This window comes from Carica papaya, chromosome 9, assembly GCF_054855325.1.
Source record: "Carica papaya isolate Zhongbai chromosome 9, ASM5485532v1, whole genome shotgun sequence".
Taxonomy (NCBI): Eukaryota; Viridiplantae; Streptophyta; class Magnoliopsida; order Brassicales; family Caricaceae; genus Carica; species Carica papaya.
Window position 1 is genome coordinate 14,112,145 of NC_142317.1, and position 14,127 is coordinate 14,126,271.

Here is a 14,127-nt window from a genome sequence, read left to right on the forward strand (position 1 = left end):
AATGCCTCGTCAGGAGGACTTCTCAGAAGGTCACCCATCCAAGTACTACTCTCGTCCAAACACACTTAACTACAGAGTTCGATTGGATCCAGTGTATTAGTTCTGGTATGATCGCACCCCTTCCATTCCCTGCTGCAAATACATATACCTCTTCTCCTTCTTTCCCCTCTCTCGTCATTTTTTTCACTGTGCGTGCACACTGCACCTCTATTTCTAGTTCTAATATCAAGCAAAATGCTCCAAGACCTTAACTCACACCCAGATTAAAGGACCACCCGTCGCAACTTATTTTTCGTTGTTGTACTATATAAGATGCTCGTAATGAGTCTCTTATCATGTGGCGGACTATAAATGAATGCATAAAAAAAATTAAGCAAAATGCACCGACGCTGCAACTCACGCTGGTAAATGAACCAGCGGACTATGGTTTCGGTCGTGTGTAACATTTAACACCTCATCTGTAAAAAGACGAGTGTAACACGAAAACTTCCCAGGAGGTCACTCATCTTAGTACTACTCTCGTCCAAACACACTTAACTATGAAGTTATGATGGGATACGATGCATTAGTGCTAGAATGATCCCGCCCTTCTCATTCCGCACTTCAAATACATATACCCCTTCTCTTTCTCTCTCATCTTCCATCATTTTGTTTTTTTGTGCATGCACACCGCGCCTCTGCTTCTAATTCTAATATCAAGCCAAATGCCCTATTGCCTCGATTCACACCTAGATTAACGAACCGCCCATCGCACCTCTATTTTGGTTGCTTTACTATTTAAGATATTTGTAATGACACTCTTATCACGTGATGGACTATAAATGGATGCACGAAAAATATTAAGCAAAATGCTCTGGCGCCGCGACTCACACCGGCGAATGAACCGGCAAACTGTGTCTCCGGTCGTGTGTAATGTTTAACGCTCCGTCTATAAAAAGATGGGTACAACACAAGAAGTTCTCAAAAGGTCACCCATCCTAGTACTACTATCTCCCAAGCACGCTTAACTGCAAAGTTTTGATGGGATCTGGTGCCTAGTGTTGGTATGCTCGCACCTGTTTCATTCTGCGCTGTAAATTCATATACGCCTTCTCATTCCTTCCCCCTTCCCATTATTTATTTTGCTGTGCACGCACATCGCACCTCTGCTTCTAGTTCAAATATCAAGCAAAATACTCTGGTACCTCGACTCATGCCCAGATGAACCTACTACTCGCTGCAACTCTATTTTCATTGTTTTACTATGTAAGAAGCTCGTAATGATACTCTTATCTCGTGGTGGACTAAAAAAAATGCACGAAAAATATTAAGCAAAATGCTCCTGGGTCGTGACTCATGCTGACGAATGAATTGGCAAACTGCAGCTCTGATAACGCATAACATTTAACACCCTGCCTGTAAAAAGACTTGTGCAACACGTGGACTTCCAAAGATGTCACCCATCCTAGTACTACTCTCACCTAAGCACGCCTAACTGCGGAGTTTTGATGGGATCCGGTGCATTAGTGTTGGTATGATTGCACCAGTTCCGTTTTGCGCTGCAAATACATATACCCCTTCTCCTTCCTTTTCCCCTCCCGTCATTTGTTTCGTAGTGCACGCACACTGCAACTCTGCTTATAGTTATAATATCAAGCAAAATGCCCCGGCACCTCGACTCATGCCCAGATGAACGGACATCCTGCCACACCTTATTTTTCGTTGTCCTACTATGTAAAATGCTCGTAATGACACTCTTATCACGTAGTGGACTATAAATGAATGCACGAGAAAGATAAAGCAAAATTCCTTGCCACAACGACTAACACTGGCGAATGAACCGACAGATTGTGACTCCGGTTGCACGTAACATTTAACATTCCGTCCAAATAAGACGGGCGCAACATAAGGACTTCTCAGGAGGTCACTAATCTATGTACTACTCTCCTTCAAGTATGCTTAACTGCAGAGTTCTGATGGGATCCAGCGCATTAGTGCTGGTATGATCGCACCCGTCCCATTTTGTGCTGCATATGTATATACTCGTTCTCCTTCCCTTCCTCATCCCATCATTTATTTCGCTGTGCGCACATACCACACCTCTGTTTCTAGTTATAATATCAAGCAAAATGCCCCAGTGTTTAACGCCTAGTTGAACGGACGGCCTGTCGTACTTCATTTTTCATTATTCTACTATGTAAGATGCTCGTAATCATACTCTTATTATGTGGTTTACTATAATGAATGCATGATAAATTTTAGAAAAAATGTCACAGCACCGTGACTCACGGTGGTAAACTGTGGACGAGGACACCCATCCTAGTACTACTCTCGCCCAAACACCTTAACTGTGGAGTTTTGATGGGATACGGTGATTAGTGGTGGCATGATCGCACCCCTACTACTTCCCCCTATAAATTATTTTGTTGTGCGCGCACATCGCACCTCTACTTCTAGTTCTAATATCAAACAAAATGTCTCAGTGTCTTGACTCACGCCTAGATGAATGGACCGCCCTCCACATCTCGTTTTTCATTGTTCTACTATGTAAGATGATCGTAATGACATTCTTATCACATGGTGGACTATAAATGAATGCACGAAAAATATTAAGAAAAATGCCCCGGCACCGTAACTCATGCCTGCGAATGAACTGGTAGACTGTGTCTTCGGTCGCGCGTAACATTTAACGCTCCGTGTGCAAAACGATGGGTGCAACATGAGAACTTTTTAGGAGGTCACCCATCTTAGTACTACTTTCGTCCAAGCACGTTTAGCTATGGAGTTCTGATGAGATCCGTTGCATTAGTGCTGGTATGATCGCACCTGTCCTATTTTGCGCTGTAGATGCAAATACCCCTTCTCCTTCCCTCCCCCCTCCCATCATTTGTTTTGCTGTGCGCGCACACCGCACCTATACTTCTAGTTCTAATATCAAGTGAAATACCCTGACACCTCGACTTACGACAAAATTCACAGACTACCTGCCGTGCCTCTGTTTTCGTTGCTCTACTATGTAAGATACTCATAATGACACTCTTATCACGTGGTGCACTATAAATGAATGCATGAAAAATATTAAGCAAAATGCCCTTGCACTGCGACTCACATTTGTGAAAGAACCGGCGAACTGTAGCTCCGGTCGCACGTAACGTTTAACGCCCTGTTTGCAAAAAGACAAGTGTGACATAAAGACTTCTCAAGAGATCACCCATCCTAGTACTACTCTCGCCCAAACACGCTTCACTGCAGAGTTCTGATGGGATCCTGTGGATTAGAGCTGGTATGATCGCACTCGTTCCATTTTGCGCTGCAAATACGTATACCCCTTCTCCTTCCCTCCCACCTTCCTTCATTTGTTTCGCTATGTGTGCACACCTCACCTTTAATTCTAGTTCTAATATCAAACAAAATTCCCCGGTGCCTTGACTCACGTACAAATAAAAAGACTGCATGCCGCACCTTATTTTTCTTGTTCTACTATGTAAGACACTTGTAATAACACCCTTATCACTTGGTGGACTATAAATGAATGCACAAAAAATATTAAGCAAAATACTCCAGTGCCGCGACTCACATCGGTAGACTGTGGGTCTGGTCGCGTGTAACTTTTAATGCTCGATCCACAAAAAGACGTGTGCAACGTGAGGACATCTCAGGAGGTCAGCCATCCTAGTACTACTCTAGCCCAAGTACACTTGACTTCGGAGTTCTGAAGGGATCCGGTGTATTAATGCTGGTATGATCGCACCTGTCCCATCTCATTTTGCAAATGCATATACCAGTTCTCCTTGCTTCCCTCCTCCCGTTATTTGTTTCGCTGTGCTCGCACACTGCACCTTTGTTCCTAGTTCTAATATCAAGCAAAATGAACCAGCACCTTGACTCACGCCCAGATGAGCGGACCGCTCGCCATACATCTATTTTTGTTGTTCTACTATGTAAAATACTCGTAATGACACTCTTATCACGTGATAGATTATAAATAAATCTACAAAAAATATTAAGCAAAATTCTCCGATGCCGCGACTTACGTCGACGGACTGCAGCTCTAGTCACGCATAACTTTTAACGCCAGGTCCACAAAAAAACGGATGTAACAGGAGAATTTTCCAGGAGATCAACCATCCTAGTACCACTTTAGCCTAAGTACGCTTGAGTGTAGAGTTCTGACGAGATCCGATGCATTAACGCTGGTATGATTGCACCCGTCCCATTTCATGCTGCAAATACATATACCCGTTCTCCTTTCTTTCCCCCTCTCGTCATTTATTTCACTGTGCGCGCACGTCGCACCTCTACTTCTAGTTCTAATATCAAGCAAAATGTACTTGCGCTTTGACTCTTGCTGAGATGAATGGACCACTAGCCGCACATCTATTTTCGTTGTTCTACTATGTAAAATACTCATAATGACACTCTTATCACGTTTTGGATTATAAATAAATGCACAAAAAATATTTAGCAAAATGCCCTTGCGTCACGACTCATGCTGGCAAATGAATCAGTCGATCATGTCTTCAGTCGTGCATAACGTTTAACACCCCATCTGCAAAAAAAATAAGTGTAACTCGAGGACTTCCCAAAAGGTCACCCATCGTAGTACTACTCTCACCTAGGCATGCTTAACTGTGAAGTTCTGATGCAGTCCGATGCATTAGTGCTGGTATGATAGCACTAATACCATTTTGCGCTGTAAATACATGTACCCCTTCTCCTTCCCTCTCCCCTCCTGTCATTTGTTTCGTTATGCGCGCGCACAACAAATCTTCTTCTAGTTCTAATATCAAAGGAAATGGCCTGGCAGCTCGTCTCACGCCCAAATGAACAGACTGCCCGCCGAACATCATTTTTTGTAGTTCTGCTATGTAAGATGCTTGCAATGACACTCTTATAACATGGAGGACTATAAATGAATGCACAAAAAATATTAAACAAAGTGTCCAGGCGCAGCGACTCACGCTGACGGACTGTGACTCTTGTCGTACGTAATGTTTAACGCCCCATTCACAAAAAGACGAGTGCAACTCGAGGACTTTCCAAAAGGCCACCCATTCTAGTACTATTCTCGCCCAAGCAAGCTTAACTGTAGAGTTCTGATGGGATCTAGAGCATTAGTGTTGGCATGATCGCACCTGTCTAATTCTGCGCTGCAAATAAGTATACTCCTTCTCCTTCCCTTCCCCCTCTCGTCATTTCTTTCGTTATGTGCGCACAGTTCACCTCTACTTCTAGTTTTAATATTATGTTAACTGTCCTGACGACTCGACTCACGCCCAGATCAACGGATAGCCCCTTGCACCTCTGTTTTTATTTTTTTACTATGTAAGATGCTCGTAATGACACTCTTATCACGTGGTGGACTATACATAAATTCATGAAAAATATTAACCAAAATTCCCCGGCGTCGCGACTCACCCTAATAAATTGTGGCTCTAGTTGCGTGTAACGTTTAACGTTGCGTCTGTAAAAAGACCAGTGCAACACGATGACTTCCTAGGAAGTCTCCCATCCTAGTATTACTCTTGCCCAAACACACTTTACTGTGGAATTCTGATGGGATCCGGTGCATTAGTTGGTATGATCGCACCTGTTCCATTTTGCGCTGCAAATACATATACCCTTTGTCTTTCCCTCTCCCCTCCAATAATTTATTTTGCTGTGTGTGCACACCAAACCTCTCCTTATAATTCTAATATCAAGCAAAATGCCTTGGCACCTCGACTTACGCCCAGATGAACGGATCGCCTACTACACCTCTGTTTTCATTGTTCTACTTTGTAAGATACTCGTAATGACACTTTTATCACGTGATGGGGTATAAATTGAATGCACGAAAAATATTAAGCAAAATGCCCCGGCACTGTGACTAACGTTTGCGAATGAACCGACAGACAGTCACTCCGATTCTGCGTAATGTTTAATGCCCTATCTGCAAAAAGAAGGATGCACACCGCACCTCTTCTTCTAGTTCTAATATCAAACGAAATGTCACCCATCCCAGTACTACTCTCGCCCAAGCACGCTCAACTGTAGAGTTTTGATGGGATTCAGTGAATTAGTGTTGGTATGATCGCACCTGTTCCATTCCGCGCTGCAAATACATATACCCTTTCTCCTTCCCTCCCCCCTCCCGTCATTGGTTTCGCTGTGCGCGCACACCGCACCTCTACTTCTAGTTCTTATATTGAGCAAAATGCTCCAGTGCCTGTATCACACCTATATGAACAAATTGCCCGTCGCACCTCTATTTTCGTTATTCTACAATGTCAAATACTCGTAATAACACTCTTATCTTATGATGGACTATAAATGAATGCACAAAAAATATTAAACAAAATGTCTCTGTGCCATGACTCATGCTTGTGAATAAACCGGTGGACCGTGTCTCTGATCGCGCGTAACGTTTAACGCCCCTTTTGCAGAAAAACAGGTGCAACAACACGAGGACTTCCTAGGAGGTCAACCATCTTAGTACTACTCCTGCCCAACCACAATTAATTGCAGAGTTCTTATGGAACTTGGTGCAATAGTGCTGGTCTGATCGCACCCGTCCCATTCTGCGCTGTAAATACATATGCCCTTTCTCCTTCCCTCCCCCCTCCCATCATTTGTATCACTTAACACGCACACCTCACCTCTACTTCTAGTTCTAATATCAAGTGAAATGGACTGTCTGCCGCACCTCTATTTTCATTGTTCTACTAATTAATATGCTCGTAATGACACTCTTATAAGGTGATAGAGTATAAATGAATGCACGAAAAATATTAAGCAAAATGCCCCGACGACGCATCTCACACTGGCAGACTGTGGCTCTAGTCGTGCGTAACATTTAATGCCCCATCCACAAAAAGACGGGTGCAATAAGAGGACTTCTTAAGAGGTCAACCATCTTTTTACTACTCTCACCCAAGCATGATTAACTGCGGAGTTTTGATGGGATCTGGTGCATTAGTGTTGGTATGATTGCACCCATTCCATTTCGCGCTGCAAATACATATACCCCTTGTCCTTCCCTCTCCCCTCCCATTATTTGTTTCATGGTGTGCGCACATCACACCTCTTCTTCTAGTTCTAATATTAAGCTAAATGCTCTAGTGTCTCGACTCACGCCCAGATGAACGTATTGCCTGCCGCACCTCTATTTTTGTTGTTCTACTATGTAAGATGCTCGTAATGACGCTCTTATCATGTGGTGGATTATAAATGAATGCACGAAAAATATTAAATAAAATACTCTGGCACCACGACTCACGTTTGCGAATGAACCGGCGTACGGTGGCTCTGGTCACGCATATCGTTTAACACCCCGTTTGTAAAAAGATGGGTGCAACACGAGGACTTCGCACGAGGTCATCCACCTTAGTACTACTCTCGCCCAAGAAAACTTAACTGCGTAGTTCTGATGGGATCTGATGCATTAGTGTTGGTATGATTGCACCCTTCTAATTTTGCACTCAAATGCATGTACCTTTGCTCCTTTCCTCCCCATTCTCATCATTTGTTTTAATGTGTGCGCACACAGCAACTCTTTTTCTAGTTCTAATATCAAAAGAAATGTCACGGCGCCTCGTCTCATGCTCAGATGAAAGGACTGCTCGCTGCACCTCTGTTTTCATTGTTCTAATATGTAATATGCTCGTAATGACACTCTTATCACATTGTGGACTATAAATGAATGCAAAAAAAAATATTAAGTAAAATGCCCCAGCACCATGACTCATGTTTGCGAATGAACCGGCAGACCGTGGTGCTGGTCGCGCGTAGTGTTTAACACCCTGTCTGCAAAAAGATGGGTACAACACAAATTTCCCAGGAGGTCACAAATCCTAGGACTACTCTCGCCCAAGCATGCATAACTACTGAGTTCTAATGGGATTTGATGCATTAGTGATGGTATAATTGCACCCTTTCCATTTTGAGCTGCAAATACATATACCCATTTTCCTTCCCTTCCCCTTCCCGTCATTTGTTTCGCTGTGCGCGCACACCACACCTCTGCTTCAAGTTCTAATATCACACAAAATGGCCTAGTGGCTTGACTCATGCCCAGATGAACATACAGCCTGCTGCACCTCATTTTTTGTTGTTCTACAATGTAAGATACTCGTAATGACACTCATATCACGTGGTGGATTAGAAATGAATGCACAAAAAATATTAAGCACAATAGCCCGGTGCTGCGACTCATGTTTGCAAATGAAACGGTGGATCGTGGTTACGATCGCGCATAACGTTTAATGCCCCGTCTGTAAAAAAACGGGTGCAACACGAGGACTTCCTAGGAGGTCACCCATCCTAGTGCTACTCTCGCCCAAACACGCTTAATTGCGGAGTTCTAATTGGATCCGGTACATTAGTGCTGGTATGATCCCCCCTGTCTCACTCTGCATTGCAAATACATGTGCCCTTTTTCCTTCCCTCCCCCCTCCTATCATTTATTACACTGTGCGCGCACACCTTACCTTTTTTTCTAGTTCTAATATCAAGTAAAATGCCCCGGCACCTCGTCTCACGCCTAGATGAACGGAATGCTTGCCAGACCTCTATTTTCATTGTTCTACTATGTAAGATGCTCGTAATGACAATCTTATCACATGGTGGATTATAAATGAATGCATAAAAAATATTAAGCAAAATGCCCTGGCACCGTGACTCACGTTTTCGAATGAACCAGGAGACTGTGACTCTAGTCTCGCGTAACGTTTAATGCCTTGTCTGCAAAAAGTTGAGTGTAACACGAAGACTTTCCCGGAGGTCACCCATCCTAGTACTGCTCTTTTCCAAACACGCTTAACAGTGGACTTCTGATGGGATCCGGTGCATTAGTGCAGGTATGATCGCACCCATCCTATTCTGCGCTGCAAATACATATACCCCTTCTCGTTTCCTCTTCTCTCCCATCATTTGTTTTGTTGTGTGCACATACCGCACCTCCGCCTCTAGTTTTAATATTAAGGGAAATGCCCCACGCGGCTCGACCCATGCCCAGATAAACAGACTACCTACCGTGCCTATGTTTTCATTGTTCTATTATGTAAGATACTCGTAATGATACTCTTATCACATGATGGGCTATAAAAGAATGCACCAAAAATATTAAGCAAAATGTCCCGGCACTGCGATTCACATTTGTAAATGAATCGGCAGACCGTGGCTTCGGTCGTGCGTAATGTTTAACGCCCTGTATATAAAAAGACGGGTACAATATGAGAACTTCCCAGGAAGTAACCCATCCTAGTACTACTCTCGCCCAAGCACGCTTAACTACAGATTTCTAATGGGATCTGGTGCATTAATGCTGTTATGATCACACTCGTCCTTTTCTTTGTTGTAAATGTATGTACCCCTTCTCCTTCCCTTTCCCCTCCCATGATTTGTTTCGTTGTGCACACACACCATACCACACATCTTCTTTTAGTTTTAATATTAAGCAAAATGGCCCAGTGCCTCAACTCATGCTCAGATAAACGGACTATAGGTTGTACCTCTGTTTTTGTTGTTCTACTATGTAAGATGCTTGTAATGACACTCTTATCACGTGGTGGACTATAAATAAATGCATAAAAAATATTAAGCAAAAAGCATCGGCACCGCGACTCACGTCGATGAATGAACCAGCGGACCGCAGCTTTGGTCGTAAGTAATGTTTAACGCCCCATCCGCAAAAAAACTGGTGCAAGACAAGGACTTCCCAAGAGGTCACCCATCCTAGTACTACTCTCGTGCAAGCACGCTTAATTGATGAGTTCTTATGGGATTTAGTGCGTTAATGCTGGTATTAACGCACCCATCCCATTTTGTATTGCAAATACTTATACCACTTCTCTTTCCCTCCCCCCTACTATCATTTGTTTCACTGTGTGCGCACACTGCACTTCTGCTTCTAGTTTTAATATCAAGCGAATTGTCTCGGGGTCTCGACTCACACCCAGATGAACGGATCGCCCGCTGCACCTTGTTTTTCGTTGTTCTACTTTGTAAGATGCTCGTAATGACACTCTTATCACGTGGTGGACTATAAATAAATGCATGAAAAGAAAAATGCCCTGGCGCTGCGCCTCACGCCGGCGGACTATGGCTATAGTCATGTGTAACACTTAACGCTTCGTCTGCAAAAAGATGGGTGCAAGACGAGAATTTCCAGAAGGTCACCCATTCTAGTACTACTATCGCCCAAGGACACGTAACTGCAGAGTTCTTATGGGATCCGGTGCATTAGTGCTGGTATGATCACACCTGTTTCATTCTGCACTGCAAATACATATACTTGTTCTCTTTCCCTTGCCCCTCTCATCATTTATTTCGCTATGGGCGCACACCGCACCTCTACTTCTAGTTCTAATATAGAGCGAAATCCCTGGTACCTCGTCTCAAGCTCAGATGAACGGACGGCCAGGCGCACCTTTGTTTTCATTGTTCTACTATATAAGATACTCATAATGATACTATTATCTCGTGATTGACTATAACTGAATGCATGAATAATATTAAGCAAAATGCCCCAGCACCGCGACTCATGCTGACAAACTGTGGCTCTGATTGCGCATAATGTTTAACACCCCATCCACAAAAAGACAGGTGCAAAATAAGGACTTTCCAAGAGGTCACCCATCTTAGTACTACTCTCCTCTAAACACACTTAACTGAGGGGTTCTTATGAGATCCGGTGTGCATTTGTGCTGGTATGATCGCACCACCTCTTCATTCAGCACTGCAAATACATATTTCTATTTCCCTCCCCCCTCCCATCATTTATTTCGCTGTGCACGCACACAGCACCTCTATTTCTAGTTCTAATATCAAGGAAAAATTCCTGGTGCCTCGACTAACGCATAGATGAACGGACCACCCACCGCGTCTCATTTTTTATTATTCTACTATGTAAAATGCTCGTCTTAATATGCATATCACGTGGTGGATTATAAATGAATGCACGAAAAATATTAAGCAAAATGCCCTGGAGGCGTGACTCACACCGACAGACTGTGACTTCGGTCGTGCATAGTGTTTAATGCCCCCTCTGTAAAAAGAAAGGTGCAACAAAAGGACTTCCTAGGAGGTCACCCATCATAGTACTACTATTGATCAAACACGCTTAACTGTAGAGTTCTGATGGGATCTGGTGCATTAGTGCTGGTATGATCGCATTCGTATCATTCTGCGTTGTAAATACATACACCCCTTTGCCTTTCCCCCGCCCATCATTTGTTTTGTTGTGCACGCACACCGCACCTCTCCTTCTAGTTCTAATATCAAGCAAAATACCCCGTTACCTCGACTCACGCAAAGATGAACGGACTGCCCGCCGCACCTCTGTTTTTGTTGTTATACTATTTAAGATACTCATAATGACATTTTTATCACACGGTAGGCTATTAGTGAATGCATGAAAAATATTAAGCAAAATGTCCCGGCGTCGCGACTCACGTTTGTGAATGAACTGGTAGACCGTGGCTCCAATCCCGCATAATGTTTAATGCCTTTTCTGCAAAAAGAAGGGTATAATACAAGGTCTTCCTAGGAGTTAACCCATCCTAGTACTACTCTCACCCAAGCACGCTCAACTCCAAAGTTCTGATGGGATCTAGTGAATTAGTACTAGTATGATCACATTCGTCCCATTCTGCGTTTCAAATACATATACCCCTTTTCCTTCCCTCCCCCGCCCATCATTTATTTCGTTGTGTGCACACACCACACTTCTCCTTCTAGTTCTAATATCAAGCGAAATGTCCCTGCGTCTCGACTCACGCTAAGATGAACGGACCACGCACCCGCACCTCTGTTTTCATTGTTATACTATGTAAGATACTTATAATGACACTTTTATTGGTAGGCCATTAATGAATGCATGAAAATATTAAGCAAAATGTCCCAACATTGCAATTCATGTTTGTGAATGAACTGGCGGACTGTGGCACCAATCCTACGTAATGTTTAATGTTCCTTCTACAAAAAGAAGGATGCAACACAAAGACTTTCCAGGAGGTAACCCATCCTAGTACTACTCTCACCTAAGCATGCTTAACTACGGAGTCTTGATGGGATCCGGTGAATTAGTGCTGATATAATCACACCCTTTCTACTCTACATTACAAATACATATACCCCTTCTCTATCCCTCCACCCCTCCCGTCATTTGTTTCGCGTTGTGCGCACGCCAAGCAGATATAGAGCAAAATGCCCCTGTGCTTCAACTCACGACCAGATGATTGGACCTCTCCCCGCACCTCTGTTTTCGTTGTTCTACTATGTAAGATACTCGTAATGACACTCTTATCTCATGGTGGATTATAAATGAATGCATGAAAAATATTAAGCAAAATGCCCTAGTGCCGTGAGTCACTGCAGTGAATGAACCGATGGACCGTGTCTCTAATCACGTGTAACGTTTAACGCTCCATACATAAAAAGACGAGTGCAACACGAGGGCTTCCCTAGAGGTCACCCATCTTATAACTACTCTCTCCAAGCACGCTTAGCACCGAAGTTCTTAAGGGATCTGGTACATTAGTGCTGGTATGATTGCACTCATACCATTCTGCACTGTAAATGCAAATAACCCTTATACTTCCATCCCCCTCCTGTCATTTGTTTTCTTGTATGCGCACACCGCACCTCTGTTTCTAGTTCTAATATCAAGAGAAATGCTCCGGTACCTTGACTCAATCCCAGATGAAAGGACCGCCTACCGTACCTCATTTGTTGTTGTTCTACTATGTAAGATGCTCATAGTGACACTCTTATCACGTGGTGGACTATAAATGAATGCACGAAACATATTAATTAAAATGCCCCAGTGCCGAGACTCACACTGGCGAATGAACTAGTGGATTGCGGCATTGGTCACGCATAACGTTTAATGCCCCGTCCACAAAAAGACAGATGCAACACAAGGACTTCCCAGGAGCTTACCCATCCTAGTACTACTCTCGCCCAAGAATGCTTTACTGCGGAGTTCTGATGGGATCTGGTGCATTAGTGCTGCTATAATCGCACCTCTTACATTCTGCGCTATAAATACATATACCCCTTCTCCTTCCCTCCCCCCTCCCATCATCTATTTTGCTGTGCGTGCACACCGCACCTTTGCTTCTAGTTCTAATATCAAGTGAAATGCCCCGGTGCCTCAATCGACGCTCAGATGAGCGGACCGTCCAACGCACCTTTGTTTTCGTTGTTCTACTATGTAAGGTACTTGTAATGATACTCTTATCACATGGTGGACTATAAATGAATGCGTGAAAAAGATAAAGCAAAATGCCTTAGCGCCGTGACTCATGTTTACACATGAATTGGCAAACCATGGCTCCATTCGCGCGTAACGTTCAACTCCCCATCCGCAAAAAGAAGGTTGCAAAACGAGGACTTCCAAGGAGCTCACCCATCCTAGTACCACTCTCACCCAAGCATGCTTAACTACAGACTTCTGATGGGATCTAGTGCATTAATGCTTCTATGATCGCACCCCTTCAATTTCGGCTGCAAATACATATACCCCTTCTCCTTTCCTCCCCCCTCCCATAATTTATTTTGTTGTGCGCGTAAACCACACCTCTACTTCTAGTTCTAACATCAAGCGAAATGCTCCGGTACCTTAACTTACGCCCAGATGAACGGATCACCTGCCGCACCTTTGTTTTCGTTGTTGTACTATATAAGATGCTCGTAACGACACTCTTATCACGTGGTGGACAAAAATGAATGCTAAAAAAAATAAAGCAAAATGCCCCGGTGCTGCAACTCATATTTACGCATGAACCGATGGACCGTGGCTACACTCGTCTGTAACGTTCAATGCTCCATCCGCAAAAAAACGGGTGCAAAATGAGGACTTCCAGGACCTCACCCATCTTAGTACTATTCTCGCTTAAACATGCTTAACTGTGGAGTTCTGATGGGATCCGGTGCATTAGTGCTACTATGATCGCACCCCTTCCATTCCGCGCTGCAAATACACATATCCCTTCTCCTTCCCTCCCCCCTCCCATAATATGTTTCGCTGTGCGCGCACACCGCACTTCTACTTCTAGTTCTAATACCAAACGAAACGCCCCGGCGCCTGGACTTATGGCTAGATGAACGTATTACCCACCGCACCTCTTTTTTTGTTGTTCTAGTATGTAAGATACTCGTAATGAT

The 14,127-nt window shown here is 43.7% G+C and overlaps 10 pseudogenes; all 10 read right to left on the bottom strand.

The window, feature by feature from the left end:
- Positions 1–2,688: 2,688 nt before the first annotated feature.
- Positions 2,689–2,807, bottom strand: LOC148240072 (5S ribosomal RNA; annotated as a pseudogene).
- A 350-nt stretch (positions 2,808–3,157) lies between these two features.
- On the bottom strand, positions 3,158–3,276 carry LOC148240073 (5S ribosomal RNA; annotated as a pseudogene).
- A 337-nt stretch (positions 3,277–3,613) lies between these two features.
- On the bottom strand, positions 3,614–3,732 carry LOC148240074 (5S ribosomal RNA; annotated as a pseudogene).
- Positions 3,733–4,997: 1,265 nt separating this feature from the next.
- On the bottom strand, positions 4,998–5,116 carry LOC148240075 (5S ribosomal RNA; annotated as a pseudogene).
- A 2,190-nt stretch (positions 5,117–7,306) lies between these two features.
- On the bottom strand, positions 7,307–7,425 carry LOC148240076 (5S ribosomal RNA; annotated as a pseudogene).
- An 817-nt stretch (positions 7,426–8,242) lies between these two features.
- LOC148240077 (5S ribosomal RNA) lies at positions 8,243–8,361 on the bottom strand (annotated as a pseudogene).
- Positions 8,362–9,181: 820 nt separating this feature from the next.
- Positions 9,182–9,300, bottom strand: LOC148240078 (5S ribosomal RNA; annotated as a pseudogene).
- An 805-nt stretch (positions 9,301–10,105) lies between these two features.
- On the bottom strand, positions 10,106–10,223 carry LOC148240079 (5S ribosomal RNA; annotated as a pseudogene).
- Positions 10,224–11,016: 793 nt separating this feature from the next.
- Positions 11,017–11,135, bottom strand: LOC148240080 (5S ribosomal RNA; annotated as a pseudogene).
- A 1,732-nt stretch (positions 11,136–12,867) lies between these two features.
- Positions 12,868–12,986, bottom strand: LOC148240081 (5S ribosomal RNA; annotated as a pseudogene).
- Between the last annotated feature and the right edge of the window lie 1,141 nt (positions 12,987–14,127).